Source organism: Anser brachyrhynchus (genome assembly GCF_964034855.1).
Source record: "Anser brachyrhynchus genome assembly, chromosome: 5".
NCBI lineage: Eukaryota > Metazoa > Chordata > Aves > Anseriformes > Anatidae > Anser > Anser brachyrhynchus.
In genome coordinates, this window is record NC_137699.1 from 14,723,214 (window position 1) to 14,751,130 (window position 27,917).

The 27,917-nt window shown below is 38.1% G+C and overlaps 1 protein-coding gene and 1 long non-coding RNA gene across 2 annotated transcripts in view; one reads left to right on the plus strand and one right to left on the minus strand.

The window, feature by feature from the left end:
• On the minus strand, window positions 1–27,078 carry LOC308196103. Its single transcript, XR_013952090.1, has 4 exons — window positions 18,683–27,078; window positions 15,396–18,355; window positions 10,513–10,742; window positions 1–6,400 (listed from the first exon to the last, which is right to left on the minus strand). It is a non-coding gene; the product is annotated as an uncharacterized lncRNA (long non-coding RNA).
• The window catches only part of LRRC4C (leucine rich repeat containing 4C), a 515,374-nt gene that overhangs the window by 82,390 nt on the left and 405,067 nt on the right, over window positions 1–27,917 (plus strand). The gene's annotated exons all lie outside the window — the stretch shown is intronic.

The following is a 27,917-nucleotide window of genomic DNA, read 5'->3' on the forward strand; positions in this document are numbered from 1 at the left end:
AAGAAGAGGAAGAAACTTTCACTGCAAAAATGATGAAGTGGCATGGTTTGGATACCATGTTTTCTAGGGACTCAATCTCAAATATTTTACAGGGGACTTCAGTGGAAGAAAGCCAGCAGCTGTGCTGATGGGGTGTTCCAGGAGCTGCACTGTGGCGGTTGTGCTGTCATTCATAAAAGACCCTTGGAGAGGGGATGAGCAGTGATGTGACAAAGTTTTCTGATAAAGCTGTAGTTATGCAGGATAATGGAGGAGGTGGGTTGGTAGAGAAGAGCTATGGATGTATGTGACAGCTCCGGGGCAATCAATGGCAGGTGGAGATTGGTCACGAATGTAAAGTTGGAGTTTTTGCAACTCACAGCTTCAGTACTGAAAATGACGGGCTCTGAGCTGACTATGACTGCTCCGGTGGGAGGTCTTGAGGTTACTGCAATACCATGAAAATATTTAGGTTTGCCGAAGAAAGATGAAGAAATTAATGTAGAATAATGTAGAATTTCAGGATATCACTGTATTTTTCTGTAATTTATTGTGTGCCTGCATATCTGAATACTGTGTGCTTCTGAGCTTCTGAAGAACATGAATGCTGTAGAAAAGGAGAGTAGGATGGCAATGATGAGAGGTATGGATCAAGTTCTGTACAGGGTGTGACTAAGCAAGCTGGAACTATTTTACTCTTTCTAAGAGGTGGTTAATGCTGGGGAGGACTATCATAGTGGTCTACGAAAATACTGCGGTGAGAGCCTATCTCAATTCGATAGTTCTTTTCCTCTACAATGTTTAGGTAGTACTGGAAACCTAGCAGTTTCCCGTTTCAGAACAAAACGCAGATGTATTTATGCAATAGATGAAAAACTTGTAGAACTCCCTACCGAAGATTGTTATGGATGATGATTTTTTTTTGTGTGTGTAAGCTTGTTCCTGAGCTTAAGAAAAAAAAAATCAGTAGTAGACTGGATGAGTTCATAGAACATAGTTCAATGACATCTGCTTGATATATTGCTATCACATTCATTTCAGGAACTGTGCCAGCTGAAAATAGTTGAAACTTTGGAAAGTATTGCCTGGAAATGAGATGCATGCATTAATTTTTTTATTACTTTTTTTTTTTCTGGGCAACTGCTTGCAGTCACTGCTAGAGATAACTGCATCAGGTAGAGCAAAACGCTGCTGGCTGTGTGCTATCACTACTCAGTTTTCAGAGACAAGGAAAACTAGTTTCTCAAGATAGCCAAGTAAACAAAATCACTGTCACGTAATCTCTGAAACTATCAAACCTTGGATCTGTGAAATTATGTCTGTTAAGACTGAGTGAGTAAATTTAATGAGATCTTATAGTTGTTACTGTCTTGGTAGCTTTCGCTGTTTGAATTCATTAACTGGAATAACTCTGTCGTGCTTGAGATAAGTACGACTAAGGCCCTATAAACTAAGTAGCCTTCACAGCAAGCATTTCTTGGGTGTCCTGGAATCTTAGACTCATGGGCTGACCCATCTGTTAAAATTATTTAAGAATGACAATTTGAGTGGAGCTAGTGCCAGCAGCGCTCAGACAGTATTGGAAATTCATGCACCAGCAAATGTTAGAGATGCCTTCTGGAACTAGCTAGAATAATTAACTTAGTAATGACTAATGTTGCGGGGCTTTTTGTTTTGCTTAAGACTTTATTTATTTTTGCTTGAGTGTAAGCACGTTTACTGGGGGAAAGGAGAAAGGCTTAATCACAAACTCAATTCTGATCAAACATATGTTGGTTATTTCAATAGCGTGAATTCAGGAAGCTCAAACTTAGTTTTCATGTACCAGTCAAGAAATGTACATTAGACATAATTTCAAGGTTGAAAATAGAACTGAATTTATGGCATTTGGGGTGTTCTTTAATATGTATGGGTCTTTGGCCAAATTTGTTGCATTTTGTTTGTAAATACATACATGTATCTATATAGTTTTGAGCATATGCATGTATGTGTGTATAAAAAGCAAACTACTCTTTATTCAAGAGAGAAAGTATAAATAAAGAATGTTACCTCGTTAGTGGTTGTCTTATGATAATGTGCTCTGCTATGTTCCTTGCAGTAGCCAATTGATCATTCCTTTTAAAGCCTTTTATGGTTAAATTCCTGTAGGGGTTTTTCATGCTCATTTAAATAGCTTCTGTTCCTTCACTTGCCAAGGATTTTCTCAGTAGGACTGGGGGCAGTAGGCCCACTTTCCTCGTATTTATTTTTTTTATGTAATGTAAACAATGCATATGAATGCACTGATTGCTCAAGCCTTATAGTCATCTTTTACTCTTAAAAGATACTGCAGCTTTTCTGAGCACATTTGAATTGAACATTCTTATGGCACAATATGAGATGAGTGTCAATGTACCTCTAGGCTGGCTTTTATGCGCAAGTAAGCACAAAGTGCATTTTGTGGCTTTTGAGAGCAAGTTTAGACCTGTGTTACGTCTGGTTTAAAAACTCCAGAGCTGTTCTGGCTGAAATTTCAGAGAAACGGAGCTCTCTTTCCTTGTGGCCTATGATAGAGAACTAAGTTTTATATCTATAATTAGAATCGCTAACAATGTAAAGCAGTTATAGCTAGCCTGTATGAAATCGTTTCATGGGAGGAATAAAGGGTGCCACACATGGTGTCAATGCAAGTGTAAGCAGTACCTATTGTAGGCAGATTTTTTTTTGCCTTTTTCGATAGAATATAGTTGGTTAATGTTTCTGCAGTGAACACAGCTGCTTAGTAAAAAAGCAAGTAGAAAAGACAATGACTTTTCATACTGATATAAAATGCAGAGCATCATGCCAAAAAGGCCATTTTTATTTCTCTATAAATGCTCTCAACTTCCAATAGCACATTGAAATTTAAAGAAGTAACAAGCAGCACAGTATTCCTGAGATATCTGCTGAGTACTACAGTTGGCTCCAGACTTTGTGTAGGTTACGATTACACAGGTTGACTTACAGTCTCCATGGCTTTACCCATTTTTAGAATGAGCACCTCAGACCATATGTCTGTTTTTTTTTTTTTAATACAAACTTAGAGTACTGTTTCAAGGATATAGTTCTTATTGCAGTTGGATAATTTTACTCTCCTCCTTCATCCTTTGTAATGGAGCTCTGCCACCCCCAGTGCTAATTAAATTTATTCATGTGAAACAGAAACATCCTCACAAGCTACTTAAGACTAACGGACTGCTATTTTTTTCTATTTGTTTTTTAGCTGAGTGATAGGTGATGAATGCACCTAGCATTTTGAGAATGTTTGGTTAGAATAACTTGAGTAAAATCATGCCCCAAAACCCATCTCTACTTGAGGAAACCTTATCCAAAAAGCGTGTTTTTAAGTTTAAGGTTGGAGGAAATTGTTCAACATCCTTAATGCAAGAGTTAGCTGTGAGTTTTCTGGTGCTTTGAGTTCAGTGTGTCTCAGTATCAGTCTGGCACTGTGATTTGATCTTTCCGGAAAATGTTTTCCTGGATAGGTGTTCTTACTTCTGGAAAGTTCATGGTTGAGGCTGGGACCTGTGGGGGCTCCCCCAGGCCAGGCTTGTAGTTGTGAGTTAGGATCAGATCCAGTGGCCTGGGATGGCTGGGCAGGGCCATGGGCATGCAACATCACCCCTTCTTTGCTCTCTTTCCTTGTGGAGTCTGCATGCAACACTCCGTGTCATGTCTCACCTCAGTTTTGTGTTGCACGGAAATAACTTTTCTGTCTCTTCCTTTTGAAGAATAAATGCTCATTTATGCTCTCAAATTCCTGTTGTCAATTTTACTTTTATTTTTTATTTTTTTGCAATTTAGTGTTCAGAGCTGATGCTTTGCTCTGTTTACTGGGTTACTGAATATAGGTTGTTACTGCTATGGTCAGAAGTGATTAGTTTGAGCTGACAATGAGATTCGTTCTTAGTTGATGTATTCCTTTACTCCTATGTTTCAAGGACAAAAGACACCCCCCAATGCCAAACGTGTAAATTTTCAATTTTAATGAAAGGAAAACATTCCTGTTTTCAGTAACAAGCGGAAGTTTTCATAAGTTGGTTAAACCCTTGGTAAAGACCCACTGTGCCAGGTATTACTTTTTTTTTTAAAAACTTCATTTTAACTCTCTAGCATTAGTCATTAAATACAGTCCTAATGACATTGAATTTTAAAGACAGGTTCTAATCAACTTTTCTCTTAACATAACATTTTGTAATATGTAGATAACTTTGCATGAAGAAGCATGAGCTGAACCTGTAAATCTGCAAATAACTTCACAGTCTTCCATTAAGTGACGCTTGCTTAAGAGTTGTGATAGCACAAGCAGAACTACGCCATTGTAGTGACTCTGCAGGATGTCCTGCCATTTCAGAATGCCTGTCCATTCCTCATATCCTGCATTTTATTTTTCCATCTCCGGTTGCTTTTACAGGTTTAATATTCTGGGATGAATACGTGCTTATGTTTATAGAAAATTCTTTAACAGACATGTAATAGTGTTCATTTCAGACTCACAGGATAACAAGTTTCCTATTTGTTAGGCAAGTATTTGCCTATGTCTAACAGAAGAAAACAGATTTTCTCTGCTTTTACTGGCTGTATTCATCAAATATACTTCTAGTACATTAAGAAGTACTTTAGGGGACTTTAGTTTCTCCCATTTTCTAGATATAACCATTATCCCTAGCCTTTAATTTCCACAGATGAACGGTTTGCTACATATAATTTCAAGGACACAGTACCTGGACTCCTACTTAGCAATTTGCTACTTGGTTAATCAGTCCAAGGGTCTCTAAAGAGCAAGTCAGCTTACATGCAAAACCCTTCCATTACCAGCAGCCAGACACTTTTCATTTTTTCTCCCTCCTGTCTATTAGGCATGCTTTTGCTAAGAGGAGTCAAAGACAAAATTAGTCTCTGCAAACTGAGAATGCTGGCATTGCATTAAACAAGCAGAATACAAAGAATTTTTGGTTTTGAAAATCTTTCAAAAAGTTGTTGTCTGTGATTACCACAGCTGAGAAGCAGCAGCTGTACTGACTGTATGTATTTAAAGAACTATACTTAACTGTTCTCAGCATGTTCTCAAAAAACCATAAGCACTCAGTGAATGTTGACTTTATTGTATGCTCATAAAGTGTTCCGTTAGATCCATTTGTTGTATCATGCATTCACCTGTTGAATGCAGTAACGACTGAGTGATTTTAGTTATTCGTATTTTCGAGTCTAATAGATATTCCTGAACTATTCTTAGATGTGTGGATTGGAGAGCCTATAGCAATCTTTTTATTATATGAAAGAACCATTGAAGTGTAATGGTAAGTAACAATACCAATAAAATGTCTGTATGTCACTATGTAAACAGACAGGAGAGAACTGTAATTGCTGTTACTCCATGAAGAGTAAGCCTGAACTTGGGAGTTTTCAAGTACATTAAACTAGTATTGTTGTCTATGCAGAGGTAATTGTAGTTACTAATGTTTGGCATTGAAGACTGGTTTGGGGTGCCTGAGAAATGGGTATCTTGGGTTAGATGAAAAAGTACAAAAGTGAGAATTTCATTGTTTTACAGGGCAATCATTATAACATAGTCATCTCAGATATGTTGGATATTCTGTGTTGACTTTTTCTCAGTGGCCTAGTTCAAAAAGGCTGGAAAGATGTGACCGAGGAGGCAGTTTGCTTGTGATAAGGTTTAAATCCCTGGAGCTTTTGAAACCTTTCTGAAAAACTTGTTCTTGGCTGCTGCCTGAAAACATGCAGAGACCTGGAGCAGTCAAGCAGAGCCCCAAGCCTCCTTACCGTCACCTCTCTTTTTTCTTTGAACCAAATCCATCTAAATACTATGCATGAAATGTGAATTAATAGATACATATGGAATTAGATACTAATGTTTCCAAGTATAAAGCCAATCCTGCGAAGTCCTTACTAGTTTTCATGCTTGAACTGTATTTGAATTTCAGTCCGTATGATAGCTTTTTTTAAATTATTTTTGTGTATATGTACCAGGTATTGAGGCCTTCATTTGTTGTGTGGATATTGAGAGTGAGGAAATGTCAGCCATCTTCAAGAGGTCAAATGCTCAAATCTTGTAATTCATGTTTTAAATTAAAAATTGTACAGTGAGAACCATCTTGCTTTAAACTCAAGGACTTAAGTATTTAGCTGTTGTAAATATTAAATAATTCTGTTTAAATATTTTTTTCTGCTATAATATTTATTTCTTTTTCTTACCACAATCATTGAGGAGATCGAACAGAGTAGTTTTGTAAAGCTGTTTTTTACTGTGTTGGGCATTCATGTCATCCTGTGCATGGCAACCAGTGATGTAATTTCAGCTCATATGGATGCACCCATGCGGCCTTTAAAATGTCCTTATGCTTGTGGAATAGCTCCTCTTTGGATTCATGCTTTTTACCACCTGTAAAGGTACAGGATATATATAATATCAGCAAATATATATTGGCTAATATGAACAGTAAGTAAGTAACATTATTATGCTTTTAGACCATGGTGGAGCAGCTGATTAGTGCTGCTGCCAGCACTTCTCAGTGAAGTGAGGAAGCCAGCATTTATTTTTCCTTGAAACAAGCCAATCTTCCATTGTCTTCCATTTCTATTTTACATTCTTAAATTTTTAATGTCAGTATTTTTAATATTTTGAGGTGATAAGGATCATTGTATCAAAAACTACACTTCTTTCCCTTAATTTTTTAATGTTTCATGGTCTTAGCTCTTGAACTTCCTCACATCTTGAAATAACTTTCTCATCAAAAGTGACCCAAGGTCACACACATTTAATGTACTAAACAGGCTTTGGAGAGCTGAGCTGTGGGCTAAGGGTTACAGTCAGGCACAGAACTGAGCTCCAGGTAGCTGATGCTTATTTTTCTGAAAACTGCATCTAGGAATTATTTTGATTTGAGCTAGTCACTAATAGTATTTTTTTTTTCAGTTGTTGTTCTTATACATCATAATGGCTGCCAAGATAAAGGTACTCTGTTTGAAAAGTTTTGAAGTGTTTTTGCAAAATAAATAATTTAATTTTAGCGGTCTTCCAGAGTTCTATCCAGTTGGCCTGTATTTTGCAACTGATGTATCTCATGAAGGATACTTAGCAAAGAAAGCTGAATTTTCTGAATAAACTTCAGCTGAAAAAACTTCAGAAAGTTAGCGGTGAATAAGTTCTGAACAAAAATTAGTTCTGAATGCTAAACGACAGAATGCTTCTGTCTATTAATGCACTTTTGTCTGATTGCTTAGAGCAAAGCTCTGGGCTATTAACTGTGCCTAATGGGTCATTAAACCCAATGAAATCAACTAAGGTCAATATGGATGTTATATACTTATTACTATAAAATATTTCACGGTGTCCTTTTAAATTAGAATACTTTCACTGTAATTTATTTTTTTTACTTCATTTCCATCATTCCTTTCCTGCTATTGATGAGCATGAGGATGTTTGCCATAATATTCCATAGCTTTCTTTCAATTAATGCTGTAGATTTTCTTTGGTAGTTCTGCTTTAGACTGAGATCATAGTGTCATTTAAAAAAAGGTATTTTTAAAAATAGGGGTGGGAGAATGATGTAGTTTTATACACCCAGTGAAGCAGAAAATCAAGAAAGGTTTTTAAAATTACTTGTTTCTCTCCGATATCAGTAAATCAAGTACTAAAACTGGACACTAGTTCAAGACCACTATTTATTAATCTTAAGAATTTCTCAATTATACTGAAGACTAAGTATATATTAACCAGACATATCCCAAATCTTTCTACAAATTGTCACATCAAGTCACTGGTGTATCTTACCTACCTGTGGAAATAATGTCTTTATAATTTCACATTTATCTTAATACCAATGCATTTTAGGTGTGTGTATATATATATATGTATGTATGTGTATACACATAATGGTATTAATCATAGATGGTTGGATTTGATCTTGAAGGTCCTTTCCAACCTAAATGATTCAGTGATTCTAAGACAGGTGTGTATATATGTTACACCATTTGCTTTCTGCCATTCCCTCTCTTCCTTTAACGTCATTTGGGTTAAAATGGAGCTCTCAAAATCTAATTCAAGTCAAAACTATTGCTGTGCGGAGCAATTCCAAGGATGGAGATTGCAGCAGCTGTCCCCACACTGTCCTACTTTCCTCCTGGGATTGCTTTTCCCTGAACTGTCCAAGCTGTGAGCTGTGATGACAGGTTTTTATTGTAGCATCACATGCTATGGAGAGAAGTGTCTCAGCCATCTTTTCTAACTCTCATTCAAGTAGCTGTAGGCAGGTATTACATTGCCTTTTTGGTTTCCTTTAGCCTGGCTAAACAAATTCAGATCACTCTTCTCCTTTAGGGTTTGTGCCCCAAGAATTTTAACTAGTTGGCCTACTGCTGAGATGCTTACCCCTACTGCAAATGTACGTTCTTGTTCTTGTCCTGTGCCTTTTTTTTTCTGCTGCTTTAAAAATAAATAAAATAAAAGCTCCCGAGTGCAGTCTCTTCCTTCTTCCTTTATCATCCTCTTCACAAATTCACCTGAACCATGGTACTGCTGTTACATCATACTGTCTGGCACGTCTTCCAAAATAGGTTGTACTGTTCAGGGCAGATCTCTTATGATTGTCTTTATCAACTATAAACCATCCTTTTTACAAAACTGGCTTCTTGTCTGTATCATTACCTTCATGGGTAGACACTAACTCAGAATATCTTGTGTATCATGGCAGTTACTTTTAAATGAGCTACTTGGGATGTTTTAAACAAAATAGCTTGCTACCAGTAAGTACTTCTGATAAATTTTTAGGTAAACAGCAGCTAGATCTCTTTTTGGTGTGTATTTAAAAAAACCTTCCATATTAATGTCACAAAGACTTTCATAGCAGTGTCTTAAGTGCACTGGCCTGTTTGTTACAGAGAATTAAGTGGCTGTCAGATTGCTTTCTTCCAAACACTCACTTTTCACTTGTTGTGCATGAGCTTTCTTGGGAGATAGTCTTCTTTAAGAAATATCTCTGTTGTCCCTTTTGTGTTTTCTACGAGATAAAGCAGTGAATCATTGCCACATATCCAAAGCATAGGCTAGAGAAATGATATTGATGATAGAACTATGTTCCAGTTGACCTCTATCTCTGGTATATATGTGAATATAACACTGTGTTTATGAAAGATACCACTAAAGGAAAGAAGCAGTATATCAGGAGGAGCTGGGAATATACAGCAAATGAGCTCACAGAAGCTTAGATTTTGTCTGTAACAAATTTGTTTACAAACTCAATAGCAATTAGAGATTTTCTGTTGCAGCCAAAGTTGTTGTTTAGCACGCATTAGGTAGTGGCACAAGGAGAACTGGCTGACCTCACTTCTTGTGATATGGGAAGCCAGGACGGTTCATTAGTGAACAGATTAGAAAGGGAACCTAAAGAGTAGTACTGTATGGTAAGATAATGGGGTAAAAAGCAATCAAAGCAGAAAATGGCTGCTGGAGTACACATGGGGACACATCTCAGAGGAAATATGTTGAAATTTCTTCAGAATTGCAGTGTGCTTTTCTGTGCAAATCTTGAAATTACTCTGCAGGGTCTGTTAGGTCTGAGTGGATATCTAGAGTAAAATCTGCATGGGGAAACATGGGAAGTATTGGAACTGTCATGAGCTATCTTGATCAGCTTTGTATTTCTCGTACTATTGTGTTTATGAACATTAAGTGAACTATATGTACATTTCTATTTCTAGTATGTTATGTGAACTCCGTGTAGGAGTAACTACTACTTTTCTGAAAAGTAATTCACTATGGGCTTCTACATTATCTTACCCTGTTATAATGCTGTATTTGTTATTTAATCATCAGTGTAAGAAAAGCAGTAGTTTCAGTTAGCCATGACGGCGGGAAGACTAGGCATATCAGGCTGCTTAGTAGCAGGGCTATCTTCAGTAACAGTCTAGTTTTTGTTTCACTCCAACATTTTATTTTTTATCCTAATCCTTTCATAGTAGAGTAACACTAGAGTAACATTATTCTGCACTTTGAGATTTGTAGCTACTAGATAGCTGATGGATTAAATTCTAAACACATAATTTTATTCTGTTGCTTTCATGGCAAAAATGATGTTTATGTTGTTTTATCTACTTAGTCGTTTAGAAAAGTTAAAGACTATGGGTTAAAAAACTCAAGATTGGCAACATTATAGATCATTAACATATAGAACATTAAGATAGCTTGGCATTTAAATATCACATATCAACTTTTCTGTGTTGAATATAAAACACTTCCCAGTGATGCTACTGAGGGTTTCAATTTGAGCTGCTATCCACCAATATTCTTCCAACAAATACTCAGCTGTATACACAATGTGAAGTGCTGCCAAAGTTTTTGGACTATTTTTTGGCACTAGAGGTAACATAAATTTGGATTTTTTTTAAAGTAATTTTACCTAAATTGAATGTTATTCAAGAACGGATCTAAGACTGCATGCCATTCATTTTTTCACACTTGTCCCTGTGAGCCTCTTCATGCATGTTTTGACTAACCTGTGTGTTTCAATATGGATCCAGCTTTGATCTCAGTAGACTTGAATATCAGATGCTTAGCATGGTTTCCTTCATAGAATTCCTGTTCCAACTTCCATGGCTTCCCAAATACTAACTGAAGATGTTGACTTGCTTATTAGCTTTTCTGCATGGATATGTCAATAGATAATTTTGCTTAATTTCCTTGTTACAAAAGCATAGTAAACTTTATTGCCTCCTCTCCTCCTCCTCTGAAAAAAACAAAACAAAACATTATGGGTACAGTAGACTTGAAACATAACATTCAAATTTAATTGAATTGAATTAGCTTGGTCAGCTCACTGCTATGTTTCCTCTAAACTGCTACGATGCCTTAGAGGAATATGTGCATGGACTAGACTCTCTGGCTGGACTACATCCAGAACTGTGTACACCAGTTTAACCTCTGGATGAACAGCTTTGTCATTTTATGGGAGATGCAGCTCAAATGCAGGCTGGCCAGCACAGGGCAATAGATCATGGGACACAGCAACAACTTGGGCAGACTCCATACAGTCTGAAATGTACTGGGTTCAAAGGGTTATAGTAAATAGGGTTACATCAGGCTGGCGGCTGGTCACCACTCAGGTACTGCAGGGCTTCATTTTAGGGCCAGTTCTCTTCAGTGTTTTCATAAATAACTTGGGCACAGGACTTGAAGGTATACTAAGTTTGTGGATGACATTAAATCGGGAGGAGCTTTGGACTCTGTGGAGGGCAGAGAGGACTTGCAGAGATAGTTTTACAGGTTAGAGGGCTGGGCAATTGCCAACCACATGAAATTTAACAAAAGCAAGTGGCAGATTCTGCACCTGGGATGGGGCAACTGTGGCTATATGCACAGACTGGGGGACGAGAGGCTGGAGAGCAGCCCCGCAGAAAGGGTTAGGGATCTGGGGATTCTGGTCAACGGCAAGCTGAGTGCGAATCACCAGTGTGCCCTGGCAGCCAAAAGGGCTGACTATATTCTGGGGGGCATCAGGCACAGCATGGCGAGCTGGTTGAGGGAATTGATTGTCCTCTGCTCTGTGCTGGTGCAGCCTTATCTTGAGTACTGTGTGCAGTTTTGGGCACTACATGACAAGAATGTAAAACTATTAATAGAAAGTGTCCAAAGTAGGACTATGAAGGCAAGACATATGAGGAGCGGCTGAGGTCCCTTGGTTTGTTCAGCCCAGAGCAGAGCAGGCTGAGGGGAGGCCTCATGGCGGCCTGCAGCTCCCTCACGAGGGGAGCGGAGGGGCAGGCGCTGAGCTCTGCTCTCTGGGGACAGCGACAGGACCCGAGGGAACGGCATGGAGCTGGGACAGGGGAGGGTCAGGCTGGGTGTTAGGGAAAGGTTCTGCACCTAGAGGGTGGTCGGGCACTGGGACAGGCTTCCCAGGGACGTGGTCACAGCACCGAGCCTGTTGTCCAATAAGCACTTGGACAATGCTCTCAAACATGTGGTCTGATTTTTGAGTGGTCCTGTGCAGAGCCAAGAGTTGGACTCCGTGATCCTTGTGGGTTCTTTCCAACTCAGGATATTCTAAAAAAAAATGGACTGAAACAGGTGATGGGAATGATAAATTCTTTATTTTGATCCAAAGATCTTTGCCTTGGCATTTCTGGCATCTTTTTTAAATGTCCCACCTAAATGATAGCTAAATGGTAATCCTGATAGAAAATGAAAATGTAATTTGATATGCTGGATTTTCTCAAACAATAGCAATTATGACGTCTCACCTGCTTGTTTTTCAGTTGCATAGAGCATTAATACCCTGTGAAAATAGAAACTGGTAACAAGTAGACCTGGTGCTATGCTGATGTTGCATAATTTTTGTGAGCTTTTTAATGTATCTTCCAAAGTAATAACTGCGTGTTATAATTTGGAAATCTTAGATGATGTTTTGAAGTGAGGAACTTTAAGCTTAAATGTAGCATTTTGGTTCTTTGAGTGGTTGAATGGCTTTAACGAAAAAGAAAGAATGGGTTTGAAGCAATTGTTTAGATGTAGAAATGCTGCCACACCGAGTGTTTGAGATGTAAAGGCTTGGTAAAACTAGGATTAATTTCACCCAGGAGAAGAATTTGGTTAACCGGTTTGAATCTGCACCCTTATGCAAAGCAGGTGTAATTGGCAGCGGCAGCTCTAACGGGTTCCTGCTGGTGGGGATCCCCCACACGATGGCTGCTGCGCAGGTGCAGCCTATGGCCAGTTCCCCTCTCCTTGTGCGTCACTGCACGCCGTGCTCGGTGCTGGCATCTGTGTTCCCTGTGCTCACTGCTTCATAGTGGATTGTCTAAAGATAGGTGTTGATGGTAGCACTGTGCTCTCTGCATACAAGAAACAGCCTTTCAAAATGGGAGGAAGCAATGGAAGTTTGATAGTGCTTTCTCGGTAGTCAAGTGATTTTTATTTTCTTTCAACACTCAGGTTAAAATACTTGTAAGCTCATTTAATAATGCTATTATAGAAAGTATTTAATACTTACTCTCCATCATAATAAAATTATTCTCTATCTGTGCTCCATCTTTAATTGCTTATAGTGACGGGTAGCTCTGCTCCGGAGTATTGAGGAGGGGGATAGTTACAGATAATTTTCCAAGCCTGCAAAATCAAGATGAATAAGCAGACAAGGAGTGTATTGCAATCTGAACATTTTGATCTCTAAAATAGTTTCTGAATTCTACTAAAATAATTTTTTGCATTTTTCTATTCAATTTCTGGTGGAAAAGCTATGCATGTGCAGTGGTCATACACAGCTTATTCTTGTCGTTATTTTATACTGATGATTTTTATATTTTACCAGTACTTTATAATTTACACAGTTGTTTATGAGGACATTAAAGCAGGCAAGACAAGGTAGGCTTGTGGCTGACTGGAGTGGGAGGAAAAAGAGAATCGCTCCCCAGCAGCACAGTGCTGGAGACCTCTCCATCCTCATATTGCTTGTGTATGTCTGTTGAAAATATTTTCTATTTCACATCTGCTTTTGATGTATCAGTCATTTACCTCACATTTCAATGCTTAGTTTGAACACAAGAAAGGTGTTACTTTACTTGCAGCTTGTTTGACTGATAATTAATCATACTTCTTGATAACTCTCCAAGATGGCATCAGAGATCTGTGGATTTTCATGAACTGTCTTTTTTTAAAGGAAATTGTTTTTGTGCAGAGTGATTTATAATAGTCCATCTACTGCTTACCTGTGCTTGGCAACAGCATAGCTAAGGCATTGAGTCATGCTTCGTACTATCCATGCTTAGTATATTCTCCTCTTTTATGACTTGTGTTACAGCAAAGCTAAGTCCCCATATCTGTCTTTTCATTAGAAAAATTAATGATATTCGTTGAACTCTGATGCTGAATGAGGTGTCTCTGTATGTTGCAAGGGTCAAAATGCTCTGGTGTGATTGAGACCAGAAGCATTTCTTACTCAGTTATTAGGAGTTACTTTAAACAGTCACATGGGGATCTTCAGAATTTTAATGGCACGTTTTTTTCATTTTCCCTACCAATACCTGGAGTTGTTTAGTCTGCCTGAAGTTTTTATGACTCTTCCTTCCTGTGACAGTGTCTCTAAAATAGTGTTTGATTTAGATGACTCACTGGCTCTGAATAATTAATTTATTCATAGTTTATATATATCCTCCTAGTAATTTAAAAAGACTTTTTTTTCCTAACATTGACTAATTCATTAACTTGCTCGTTTCGAGCCAGTGAAAAATAAAGCAAGTTAATCTACACACGAATTTTTTTCTTTTCTAATGCAGAAAGGAAGAGGGTATAATACTTGGTTCCCAGACAAGAGACAAATGCAAAGAGCAGTTGGTAAACAATGACTCAAGTGGGCACCGGTTGCACGCCATGCGTGCCTCTGTCTGTGGTTTCTGTGCAGTGAGACGTTCTCCATGGGGGCTGCTCAGGACGTCTCCTGGGAGCAGCTCAGAGCATGGTGTTTGCCATGCGTCTGCTTGCAGTGTGGGAGCTGCTTCTGAAGCAAATGTGTGTAACTTCAGATGATGTTTGGATCAGCACAGCTGTGGGTGGTGCCAGAAGCAGGGACCCTGATACATACCAAAAAGAAAAAGAACTATAAAGGAAAAAAAAATCTGTCAGCTGGAGTAATGTAGACAAGTTGTATAACATCTAAAAGAACTTGCTGAACTGTGAAGACTGACATTTGCATCATAAAATCAGGCTTTGTTTAACTAAGTTAATGCATTTTAAGTTTGTTCTGTCTCTTGGTTTAATAAAATTGGAGGAATGAATAATTGCAGAATTGAAAACAGATTGGCTTGCATTTTAAACCACGTCAGGTTTAACTTAGTGGATATATTAATTTTGGCTTTTTTATAGTCAAAAGTAATAGAAGGTTTTCATGAACAATCTGTGAGTTTCATTGTGCTTACACATGGCATCCAGCTTGAAAATGACCTCCAAATGCAAGTAATTTGAGTTGTGCATTTCTTACAAAGCAATTCTGGGATCCTGAATAAAGGGAGCATCCCCTCCTTCCTACTTTGCTTCTTTCTACAAAACTAAGGGACCTTTTCTCCCACCATTTCAAAGTAGCAGTTTACACAGTTGCTATGAAATTACAGGATTGCTTTGGAGGTGAGAACAAAACCCGCGTAGGGTACAGAAATGTCAGTTTCCTAAATATTCAGACTTTTTTTTTTTTAATTTTAGAATTGGTTAAGCCTAAATTTACTAGAGGAAACTTTGATCAAGTTTTCTGAAACATAATTTGATTATAAATATGGTTTGGCAACTATAGCTTTCCAAAGAAATGTATTAATTTTCCTTAAGTTTTTCCTATAAGTTATCCCAGCTGCAGGGCAAAATATTGGAGGGAGAGAAACTTCAAAACCACCAATACCTTAGAGGATAAGCCCTTCCTGTGGGGTGCTGGTTATAGCCTCCTCATTCATGTTGAGTAGAAATGTGTCTTCAAAGTGAGTGCTCTGTTGAGATCAATACAATCCGCATTTCAGTTACTTGTATCAAATTGTTGCATATGTGCTATGGAAGGAGCGTTAATTACCAAACATTTTAATTGAAAATATTTGATGTAACAGATTGGTTTAAGTAAACTGGTATTTACTTAATAGTGTTTACTGAATATATTGTCATAAAATTTTGAATTATTTTCTTAAATTTAATGTTACAATTTTTTATTTCCCTTAACTTCTATGTTATGTCTTCCAACTGCTTAGCAGCTGTTATTTTCAAACCAGAGATAACTGCATATTTTTTTTCCCATGTATTTCTGAGTTTTTTTTTCAAATTAGTCTGACGTTATATTGCCATCTTTTGCCCGTAAATCCTAAACATAGAAATATTGCGATTTCTAAAATTACAACTAATATCACAGCCTGAGCTTATATAATGCAAACCTTACCTAAATCTTTCTCCTTTTTGCTGCTGCTTATCACATGTACTGTCCAAAGATGTCTGCAGACTATAGGCTTAACAGGCTGTAACCAATGTAATGATGCAGAGTTCTCACTCCAGCTAGGACAGACTATACCTTCCAGCGTAAGTCTGGAATCTAACGGCTTTTAATGTTGGGGAAAACATATCAAATCTGATGAAAATGAATTCACTGTTTCACTCAAACACAAATCAAATACCTCTGTTTCAACTCTAAGACCTTGTTTTCTTGTTTTAAAGGTTTTTTTTTTTTCTGATAAGTTTATTTAATTGCAAATAATAATGATAATAAAGGCTACTCATGCAACCCCCAACCAATATTTTGTTTCAGGCTAAATATTTTTTTTTAAACATAAAAGATTTTTTTTTCTTCCACAAGCAAACAACAACACCAAAAAAAAAAAAACAGCAGCTCAGCACATCTGTCCCTCATCACCCTGCCCCCAGATGGGTCACTGGATATAAAGGAGTATTACGAAGGACTCTTCTTTATACTCAGGGTAACATTTTAAGTGGAATATAGTAGAATACATGAAGTGTTCTTCTAGCTAGATTCTCTCTGCTAGCTAACAGGCATGCTAGACATTGTCACCTCCACCACCTCCAGCTAAAATCAGTTGTTCTTTATCTTCAGTGTCAGGTGCCAGTCTTTTAGGAGCATTAGTAAGCTTAGAGTCACCATAACCATCTCTTTTGCAGAGACAGTATCTGTTGTTATATCATCTCAAAACAAATAATATCAAGATTCACATCATTAATTCCTCAGGAGAAAAAAATCTATTGCCAAGTTTATTTTTTACATTAATATATATTAGCAGTTTTGTTCATAGTAGCAATAAGCAGATATAAGCCTCTAAGGAGAGAGAATATTTAGTAAAATCCAGTGAAATAATTGAGAAAACATCTTGTGGAACAGAATAAAATGACCACTGGGGTGTATTTTGAAAATAGGATTTTGTGGTTCTGCTAGTTGAAGGTTTGAAGTTTTTCTTCTGGTTCAAGGTTGGGATTAGTGCTAGGGAAACCTGCAGCTGGAATTAGCAAAATCTCCAAATAGTCATGCTGGCTGAAACATAGTAGTTGTCAAACACTTAGATTTCTGCGAGTATGCAGGTACCTGAGTGCTATATTGCTCATACACGTTTAATTTTTGTGATTATAAATATCAAGCCTGCTTTTGGCTACCACCATGTGTAAAAATAAACAAAAAAAAAAAAAAAACAATCCAGCTTGTGATAAAGTTCTTATAATATGAGCTGCCTGAGACTGCAGGAGCAGAAGACACCTGATTACAGTGCTTGAATTGGTCTAGGGCACTAGTGAAGACATCTTAAATGCTGAACTTTCCAATAAATAGGAAGATTTTTATTTCTGCTTTATACCTATCCCGAAGATAAAGCTGCCAATGAAATGTCTCCTTTATGCGATGGTGAACACCATGTTCTGCATCTCTGGCACTGCTTCCCGTGATTAGTTTAACCTCCCATCTGCCTTGTGTAGCCATCCACCAAACTGCGCTCTGCCTGCTTTCTGTCCTTCAGCAAGACCAATACCTGCAGCTGCGTTTTCTCAGCTATTTCAACTTAGGATGTCCGGCCATACCAGTCTTAGGGCAAAAGCAGTTCTTAACCACCATTTTCCATACGTATTTTAGATACTTAACTTTCTTCTGTCTAGTGACTCTTTGCGCCACTTTTTTCTTTCTAGATTTTTTCCCCAGCAGCTTCCTCTCAGCCCCAGCAGGTGCCAACTTGGCACCGTGCAGGCTTCCTCTGAACTTGGTGCTGTGGCTGTTTCCAAGGCTGCTGAACAGGGAGCTCTTATGTGAGCAAGTGCAGCTGGAATTCTGCTCTTCCTCCTCCTCCTCCTCCTCCTCCCCCTGTCTCGCTCTGTGGCAGCGATGCCCTTGCAGCCCACTGAGCCAGAGCGAGAGCACTGTCTCCTGCCAGGAGTCAGCCTGGCACACGGTTAGGCAGTGTGCCAGGCTGAGCGCCGCGGCTAGCTGGGGTGTGTGCGTGGTTTGGTTGGGTTAGCATCACGTCTGCCGCTCAGGTCTGGAACCGTGCGGAGCAGCCATGCGTCTGCTGCCACTGAAATGGCGCACAGAGCTGCTGCCAGGCTCCCCTCTTGTTTGGGTTTCCTTCTGCAGTGGGTGTAAAATAAAATGCAGGTTGTCACGTCATCTGCATAAGAAAATCTTTTTCTATCTTCCTTTAAAAAAACAAAACAAACAAAAAAGAAACAACAAAGCAATATACTTCTGCCATAGCTGATGGGACAGCGAGGATAATTCATCTATTTAAGAAGTAGTAACAGTGATCTTGGAACCATTTACTGTTTTAGTATTAAAATGCAATCAAGTGGTATTGCTGCCTGTTAGATTTCCAGTGTCTTATTGTTTAAGAACTGTAAAAAAAAAAAAAAAAAAAAAAAAAGGGACTGGAGTTTTTCTTATTAAGAAAATGAGCTGTTCATGCACAAGGAGATAAGGGGATGTATTGTTACTTGTCACAAACTGGTTCTATGTTAGAGAAAAGTTTAGTTGTGCTTTAATAATTAACTATCTTTACAGTATATATGCAAATGCTTTATACAGAAATGTTAATATCTTCAACATAAACATTAATACTAGCATGAATTTAAATATTAGCATTTAATATTAACATTAATATAAGCATTAATATTGAGTTTTGCAGATGATACAACAAAAGTACGGGGATGTAAGCGACTTACCTGTGGTTTTGTAACAAAGCAGTGGTAGAGGCAAAACAGACAAGTATCCAGACACTGCTGGTGCTCCTGTACAGTGACAGGAGAAGGTTTGGCAAGTCACCACTTAACCAACCTGTGCCTTGTCATTTCTTTCCCTTGTTCTTTTCCTTCCCTCACTGTAATTGGAGGGAGGAAGACTAGGGAGAAAAAAAAAGAGTAGCAGACTGTGTGGCTCCCAGTGTCAAGCTTCCATAAACTTAACATTGGGAACACGGTCTCAGCAAGACTGAGTCTGCAACAAGCCTCATTACCAACAAAAGCATATGTTTAAGTGCAACCCGTATACGTTGGGAGTCTGTAAATGTGTGCATACTGTTAACAATGGGGAAGGCATAGGATATGCGGAACCTCAGCACAGTATATACTGCTCTGCAAAAGTGGTTGTGCCACAGATGTCACCTAGATTTAGCCTCCTGGGGTGGCACTGAGTGTTGGAACCTGATAGTGAATTCTCCAGAAACAAAATGCAGCTGTGTACTAAAAGGGAGCATCATGCTGATGCTGCTTGTCAGCCAAAGCGTGCTGCTTCAGACATGCTCACGCTTTCTTAAGGAGCAGGATTACTTTGGAGCTTGTTTATTGTTGCTTCCTTGGCTGCACATGCAAATTTGATCTCTGAATATTTTAACAGACAGCCTTTAAACTCAAATACAGTGTGCAGGGGTCACAGAGAGGGGTGCTGTCCTCAGCTTGTCCCACAGCTCCCTTGGGTTTCACCCCTCTCCCCTGCTCCCTTCACTGCTGCTTTCAGTTTTCTAGAAGTCTTCTCCGCATGTGATTAAGAAGCTAAATTTTCCTCAAGAATTTGCAATGCTATATTTTATCTTTAGTCTTGCCTGAGCTGTGTGTTCAGAAGTGTGTGGGAAGCTAGTAGTTTAGGGCTTCCATCCCATGCACTGCATTATTTTAACAGTGTGGTGTTTCACAGGAGTTATGTAGTTTAAATCAGGAAGGGATTAGTTGGCCATTTCATCTTACTTTATGTTATAGGCTATTAAATTCTGTGCAGATAGTCATATGGAGAAGTCAATAGCTTTATTTTCCTGAGGGCTATTGTACTATAGTGAAACAAAATCTATTGCGTGAGATGAGCAGAGACCAAGCAAGAGCTTGGTATCATTGTTATGCAAGGCTTTGCCGTTGTGGTGTGTTGGTTAACTGATGGTCATGTTCCAAACTGAGATAAAGGAAAAAGTTTTCCTGTTGGTGTATTCTTACCAAATCTGATGATTAACTTATTTTTTGAGATGTAACTGAACAGCTCCTCTGTGTGATCAGAGCTGCATCCCACGTGGATATACACGCAAGTCTCCAACTGTGGAAATATTAATGATGATTACCTGTAGTATTGTGAGTGTAACCAGGACGATGCAAAGAATTATAAAGGCAGTTAAGAAAATGAATAGGTTCACTAATCACAGGCATGGAAGAGACTGCTCTGTCCAGGCATTCTCATATATCAAAATCAACAAGATTGTTCCCAGATTGGCAGGGTGATTGTTATGTCCCTGGGTTCCAAGGACAGTAAATGATGGAGTCTGTCCTTTCACTGCTTCAACCATTTCAGTGTTAATTCCCTTAGTTCCAGGAAATTGTTTTGTTTCAAGACTTAATTTTTCAAAGTTATGTTTTGCTAGTAAGAACAGAAAACTTCCTTATGAATGTGTGTTTTTCATGCATACATCTGTACACAAAGATTTAAAACCACTTTTCAACTTATTTTTGTATCAGATGGTCTCTAGCATTGCATTATAAGACTTGTTCTTCAGTCACCACAAAATTTTTTGGTGGTTGGTCTACTTGATGAATTTTTATTTATTCATTTAATTTATTTATTTATTTTCTGGAGGATTGAATGCCAGCAGCACTGGTTACAACACCAACAGAAAGTATTACAAAGATTACTTCCACACTTGATGGTCCTGCCTTACACATTCAAGAATCCTTGTAACTTTTCTGCTTTTTATTTGTAGCAGGTTAGGGTCTTTGATGACCCTAAATGTTTCTGAGCCTGCAACTTCAAGATGAAATACATTTGTCATCAAATACTTGAATACAATGTATTATGCTAGGTTGTATTAAAAAGTGGGTGGAAGAGGAGGGAGGTTGTTTCCTGAATTATGTAATTTCAAATTTCTCTATAAAAGTAGCCCGTTCTCATTATTAGTCCTGTAGTTGTGCATACCATCTTGAAGCTGTACCAGAGAATATTTATTTTACATCAATAATCAATATTCAAATATTAAATAGTAATTCCTGAGTAATTAAACTGAGTAAATAAACTGAGTAATTCAATATCACATTCTATTTGGAATAACTCAATAATATCTCCCCTTTAAGCTTGTTTTAAGACATCTGTGAATCTGTTTTTAATCTGTCTACTGTGAGAGAAGACTTGCGCAGACTTTCAGCAGTTTTACAATCATAATGAAGGATATAAGGGCCATGCATAATCCATGAGGGAATAAGAAGAGGTGATAGCAGTGTAAGGTACCATTATGGTATTGTACAGTGGTGTTTCTGCGAGGCTTTATAGCAAATGTACTACTTGGTTAAAATCATATGCTCTGTTGAAGTAGTTGTAGCAGAAGAATCTGTTTTTACAACTCTCCTGGAATTTTCTAAGAGCCAGGAAATACTGCACTCCTTTATCACTGCTGCCAAAGAAAGAATAGATGTCAGTGATCTTGATAGTGGGCATCATTTACTTGAAAAGTTAACAGGTTTTCTCAGTTCTTTCAACACCTGTCAGGAGGACTGCCTAAATCAATTCCTAATGGGCACAGCCTGACCAACAAGTGAAACTTATAGCTTATTTGATTGTTCTTGTTGTGTTTCCTTTTTCTCTTTTATACGTTTCTCTGCTTTCCTTCCTGAAATTCATTACTACTGTGGCTGCAAATGGTTTGAATTGAAAGGACAGTTCACTCTGATTTAATTTTCTAGAGGGCTGCATGCTTGTGTTTTCCATCTCACAAAACAAAATAAATAATAAAAAATACATTATAATGTGTTTGCAATAGATTGATCTCCCACTGTAAGAATCAACCTTGTTTCCCAGCAGAAATCTAGCCTACTCCTCTGATAAACATTGTGCAAGTAGATAGTATTGTTGTTATTGTCGCTATTATTATTATTTTATTAGATGTTTTGTGCTTTGGGAACAGGCGTATGAGGTGGCAGTTGCTACGGAAACTAGTTTGAAAAACGTTATTGAGAGTCAGTGAATCTGCTTGTAAGACAGCTGCCACGGTGGATGTGAATTAGGTCTATCCTCATTAGGTAGCTACTCTCTTCACTGGGGGGGGAGAAGGGGGGAAGATGCTATTCTGACATTTTCCATATTTTAGAAAGAAATTCTCTAGTGCAATTGGCTTATTTACAGGGACAGTTTAGCTGTTAATGGAGTCAGTGTTTTCATGAATTTCTTCTTATTATATATCCTGATGCTGAGTAAAGTTTGTTTTCCCAAGATGCTACTAGAGAAAATAAGCCTTTTGTTTGTTTTTAATTCCAAAAATGCTGGAGATAGTAAAATCCTATGGCTGAACGCAGAAGACATTTTTATTTTTTTTAGTGTGACACAACTCTGCATCCTTATGGGTTGATCCTTGGGGTGATAATTCAGCCTTACAGTTGTTTCATAGCTATTGCTATTCTGCCCCATTAGTCTTATACCCCAATCTACTCTTCCTGTATCTCCTCTATGTATAAAAAAGAGAATCCATTTTAATTAGCCAATGCCATCTTAGTCAATTGCTGTCTTTGGGGAACAGGCTGCAGGCTCTCAATTCTTTATTTTTTCAGCAGTTCTTCCCAAACCATTTCAGCAAGTATATGGTTTTCTTCCTAGGGAGGGGTTATTTTGTCTTCATGTCCTCATATCGGCTGAAACTTCCTACCCAGGCACTGCTAACTTTTTCCTTTCCAAGTACTCTTCTAAAGGGAAGTTTTAGGGTATTGCTCATCTCATGTAACCTATATAGATTTTTTTTTCCAGTATTGGCTCATGGAAGAGCCAATACGTGGAATACTTTTCATGTATTGGCTTCCTGGAAGGAAGAACTTTTTTTCTGTTGCTAATCTTTCATCTTGGCCAACTAGAGAAGCAAGTTTTTCCTTTTTTTTTTTTTTTTTTTTTTTGTGTGTGTGTGTATTTTCAGTCTTTACTTCATTCTTTTCATCATTTCATTTTTTAATTGTTTGTCTCTTACTTTCTGGTTAGTAGCATCAGTATGATCACTTGGAAATTTTTGTTAGGAGGAGAGGAACTAACACTAAACTACTTGCTTGTAATAAATGTTACAAAATACTGTAGGGCTTTCTAGTCTTGTTGAGAAAAGGAGCAACTGCTTTCTCCTTTCTTAAGGAGATAAAAGGAGATAATTATCCTAGAAAGCTGAGGCTGGCCAAATTTAAATTAGAAATGGGTACTTCTTAACATGATGAACTGCTGGAATAAACTGTCATGGAAGGTGTATTTCCTCATCTTTTGATGTCATTTATTATCCCTTCAAGAAAATATTCATTAGCCAAATACAAGTTAAATTGTCATCAAATGCAAATTAATGAGCATGGTATAAGGCAGATTGGTGACAGACAGGAAGTCAGACTAGACTGAGGGCTCTCTCCATTCTCAGGTTTCTTTAATCAATAACAGTGCATTTTGCCTTGTTTTCCTCATTTACTTTATAATTCACAAGATGAAACAGAAAATAAATAGCATTTTGGTATAACAGTTTTTGTTGCTGGCTTTCATGTTAGGAAATATTTTATACCGTTTATAAAAATTCATGAGAACTGAGAGAGGAGAAAAGTACTTGAGTTGAGTGCAGGAGACTGACACCATTTCTACATTTCTATAGCAATTCATTAAATGCAAATCTGTAGGCTGTGAACAAGCAGCACTGTAGCTTTGCTGCCATAGTGAATCTTCATTAGATCTGCGTATGTCCTATCGTTACTGTGTCTTGTCATCTCAGCTGAGACTTCAGTCCTGTAAGCAAGATCTGGTGTCACTTAAAATGATTTTTTCAGTATGTGGATAGATGTTTGCTTGAAGCAAGCAGATCTGGCAAAGTAATATCATTATAGATGAGCCAGTGGTCATGAGATTCTTAAAATATTTTGTTGCTTGGTGAAGGACTGGACTAGGTAACACGAACCTGAACAGCTCCGCCTCAAATTCTGATTGTTTCTACTGACCCAGTCATCATGTTCGTTTTTACTTGCTTCCTCAAATAAATTTATGCTTTCCTACGCTATTACATTTTTTCCATTCTGATAAACTCACAGGAGTAGACATTCTGAGTAAAGGGTGGAAACTGAATAATGAGATTAACCAATTTCTCTGATGTTTGCATTTGAAACCTTTGTGTTTAATGACTGTATGAGCATGTTCAATTTCATTTTGGTTCAAGATGGAACTTACTGTTATGATTGTTAAAATGCTGTTTCTCTGCGCCAGTGTTTGTATCGTATTAGCTGACAAATGTTGACTGAGTTGTGATTACCACACACTCATTTCATCTACACTATTTTCCGTTTTAAAATTGATTTGAATGAATCAGACTCAGGGAACTTGTTTGCTCTGCATTATTTTGGTCATTCAGTTCTTGGACCGTGTTATGTCAAACTGCACCGTCAGAGCTGTGCACCACAGTGAGAAATCTCTGTCCGATTGCAGCACGCTTCTGATACCTGCTCCGTTGCCTCAGTGCTATGCATGTTCTTAGGAAGATTAGCAATTACATGAGCAGAGAGCTGTTCATTATATTGTAGATTCCACAATAATTTTATTGGATTTCTATGTTCATAGTTGTTTGAAGAACAATAGAATCCAAATAACACTGCAGATTGAGGAATAAATAGAAACATTAAATAAGTGTTTTGTCATCATTATAAGACAAACTAAGCAATGTCTTTCAGCTCATCACAGAGCAGCCTGAGGCCCTCATTAATCTTTTACAAATTTATATACATCCATATATGTGTGTATATATATACATATTCATATGGTCTTTCAATTAACACCTTTTCCTGGATGCTGATTTCAGGGGCTTAGTTATGCATATGTTTTGAGGACCATCACATTTAGAAATATTTCTTGTCAGGAAAAAAAAAAACTACTCTTTTGCTTAAAATGTTTTCTCAAAATGATTACAAAGGACAGGCAATATTTATCCCTGGCTTTTATTCAAATTGTTGGGCTCAGGCTTTATGTAATCTGTTTAACCAGTGACTGATGGTCCTTGATATGTTTTATGACTTATCTCAAAATCATCCAAGTTTTAATCTGAAACATGAAGCTAGAAAACCTGTGAGTACAACCTTTCATCCCCCCATGCTTCCTGTTGGAGAAATTTTAGGAACAGAGTTTATTCTTATCATAGTCATGTGTTTAAAATATTGCAGAGACATTTGATGTGATTCTATTTACGTGGGGATTTTTGATGGATTCTGGAGGGGTTATACACCCAAATGTCACTGGGATTCTGTAGAAGCTTCTGAGAATCTCAACTATCATCTCTGTGCCCCACTTCACTGTCAGTTTAAAGGGTAGGAAAAAAAGGAGAAAAAAAAAGAGGGAAACAGGAAAAACTCTCACACTTGATGATTTGTGCTCGGTTACTATAGTGATGAATCCTGCATGAAAACCCACACATTTCTGCCTGGAACCCTGACTTGCAGATACTTGTCACAGGAAAACAGGGAAAGAGGACAGTCTTAATTATATAATATTGAACAGCTGTGTAAAGAAAAAATCTGTTTGGATTAAATTATTATCTGAATTTTAATCTGGATCTTATTGTTGTAGATACTGATGTTAAATTGTTTCTCCAGGCTGATTTTAAGCACAGAAGGTGTGGGCAGTCAGTGAGGCATGATGCAGGAAGGTTAAAATTTAAACGTGAAGGACAGTCCTGGCTGACATTCCCAGGTGGCACAGCATCTTAGATATTTAGTCTCTTCTCTTGTATTTCCTTTATCCAAGTGCAAGGACTAAGATAATTTAGTATTTTCATAGTAGAATCCCTTTGTGTCTTCCAAACTCCAAAGCACCTTCTTGGATCTTGGACCTTTTCTGTTTCTTAAAATTACTTCAGCTTTTTGCTTAGTAGCTTCTGTACAGGTTGTGGGGATGGGTTTTGCTTCTTGACTCGATCCCGTAGCTCCTTGGTCCCTGTGGTGTAGGCCTGGGGTGCTTCCAAACCCCTCTGCCAGCCCTCAGGATTGCTGCCCCCTCTTTGTTTCTGAGGCTGTGACAGAAACCAGACGAGTCCTTCTGCTTCTCCTCAAAAGGTACTCAGTCCAAATTCCTTCTGTTCCAGGCTTTTCCCACCACAGTGTGAGGCTTTATTAAGTTTAGGACCTATTGAGATTAATCAGGAATTTGTTTCCCGTTTTCATCTGTGTGTTGATGTTTTCTGAATGCCTGTTTTTGTTAGGGTTGGCTATTGAATTGTGTAAGAATTTTCTGTTGTGAAGGTTTTTAGTAAGGAAAAAAAAGCTGTGGATTCTGTATTCATGTTGTGTAGAATTACAAGGATTTTGATGAACTTGTGACAGGAGAGTTGTCTGAGTTTGTTGTCCACCTAGCAAACCGCAGGGTCAGGAGGTGCAGACAGCCTTTCTGCCTGGACTGACTCGGACTCCAGAGCATGCCAGATTTTGGTATTTCTGGGCGGGGGGGGAGTACTCAACCCCAAACACAGGAATTATCTGTTCTGCCACAGAACCAGGAGCCTGTTTAGCCTGGAAATCCAAGTATGGCCTTTCAAGGCTTTTAAGCTCCCAGATTATCAGTGGGTTATCACAAAGCTGTGATAAAATCACAGAGGAGACCCACTGATCTGATGCATTTTTACTTCACTCCTTGTGAAGAAAGCTTTTCTGATCTGGGACCTGACTGTCCCCCAGGTGGGTGCTCTCAGACCTCGGCACTAGGCCATGAGCAGGGATCCTGGCTCCTGCCTCTGCCCTGGCCCCGGGCAGGCCCGGCCCTGGGGCCCCTTGGCTGAGGTGTCCGGCAGCCCTATAAGCACTGCGAAACCCGGCATAGCTCAGGATCTGCTACCCCAGAGGCTTCAGTGTTCTTCTCTGTGAACTATGAGTTTTTAATCTCCTTGCAGCCCCCAGGACATCCAAGTTCTAGGTTTAAATGATAAATAGGTAATAAAAACAGAGGTTAAGGTATCTTTAAATTTCAGATTAAACTTCACAACTAGCCAGTGTCTCACTCATATCCATACTAATTCTAATTTTTTGTCATTGTCAGATCTGAAGTTTTTAGAAATGGTTTTATACTAATATGTCTTCACAATATATACTATAGAAACTTACTAAACCTCTTGCTCTGAGCAGTTGGCCATAATGGAGACAATTCACCTCTAGGATGTTTTAATTTATCTTTTATCTTAAGCCAGAAAAATAATTTCATTAAAGGTGATAATAAATTAAGATAATTATTACAATCCTATCTATTAATGACTACTTTATTACATGGATCAGAAGGCTGCCTTTCAAAAATTTTATGTATTGTTATTAATAATTACTTCTGTTAAGCTTTTGTCTTCAATGTTGTTTCAGTACCTTACCTGAGCAATTAAAATGCCTGAAAAGAAAAATTGTACAGTAATTTCACTGTTATTGTCTATAAACACAAAATATCAATTTTTGCATTTAACAGTATTTGGAAAGCTTGGTTATTAGCGGTAAGTTTTGTGTATTGTAGGTAATGCAGAACTGGAACTGATGACTTACGCAATGTCACCTCCAAATGTTCCAGATCTGCTTTTACTGGGTGGTAATGCATACTTGTACAAAGTCACCTCGGTAGGTTTCTGTGATGACCCCTTTATCTTGAAGCAGGTACTGCTGTGTCTGTAACAACTCAGTCTTCCTTTGTCACTGCTCTGACAGTGTCCTCCTCCACGGTCTGGAAAAGCAACTCTTAAATGAGATCAGCAATTTCTGTCTACTGAAGCTCTAATGTAGCAACAGTCATCACAATGAAGTTTGATTGCAACAAGAAGCTTCCTTGGGGGAAAAAAAAACAAACAAACAAAAACAAACAAAAAACCCCACACCTCATCAATAGCACCTCCTTCCCCTCCCTGCCAAGGTGGAGGTGAAAAAAGGGGGGGAGGGGGGCTGGGTAGGCATCCTTTCCTGTTTACTGTTACTGAGCTGAGCT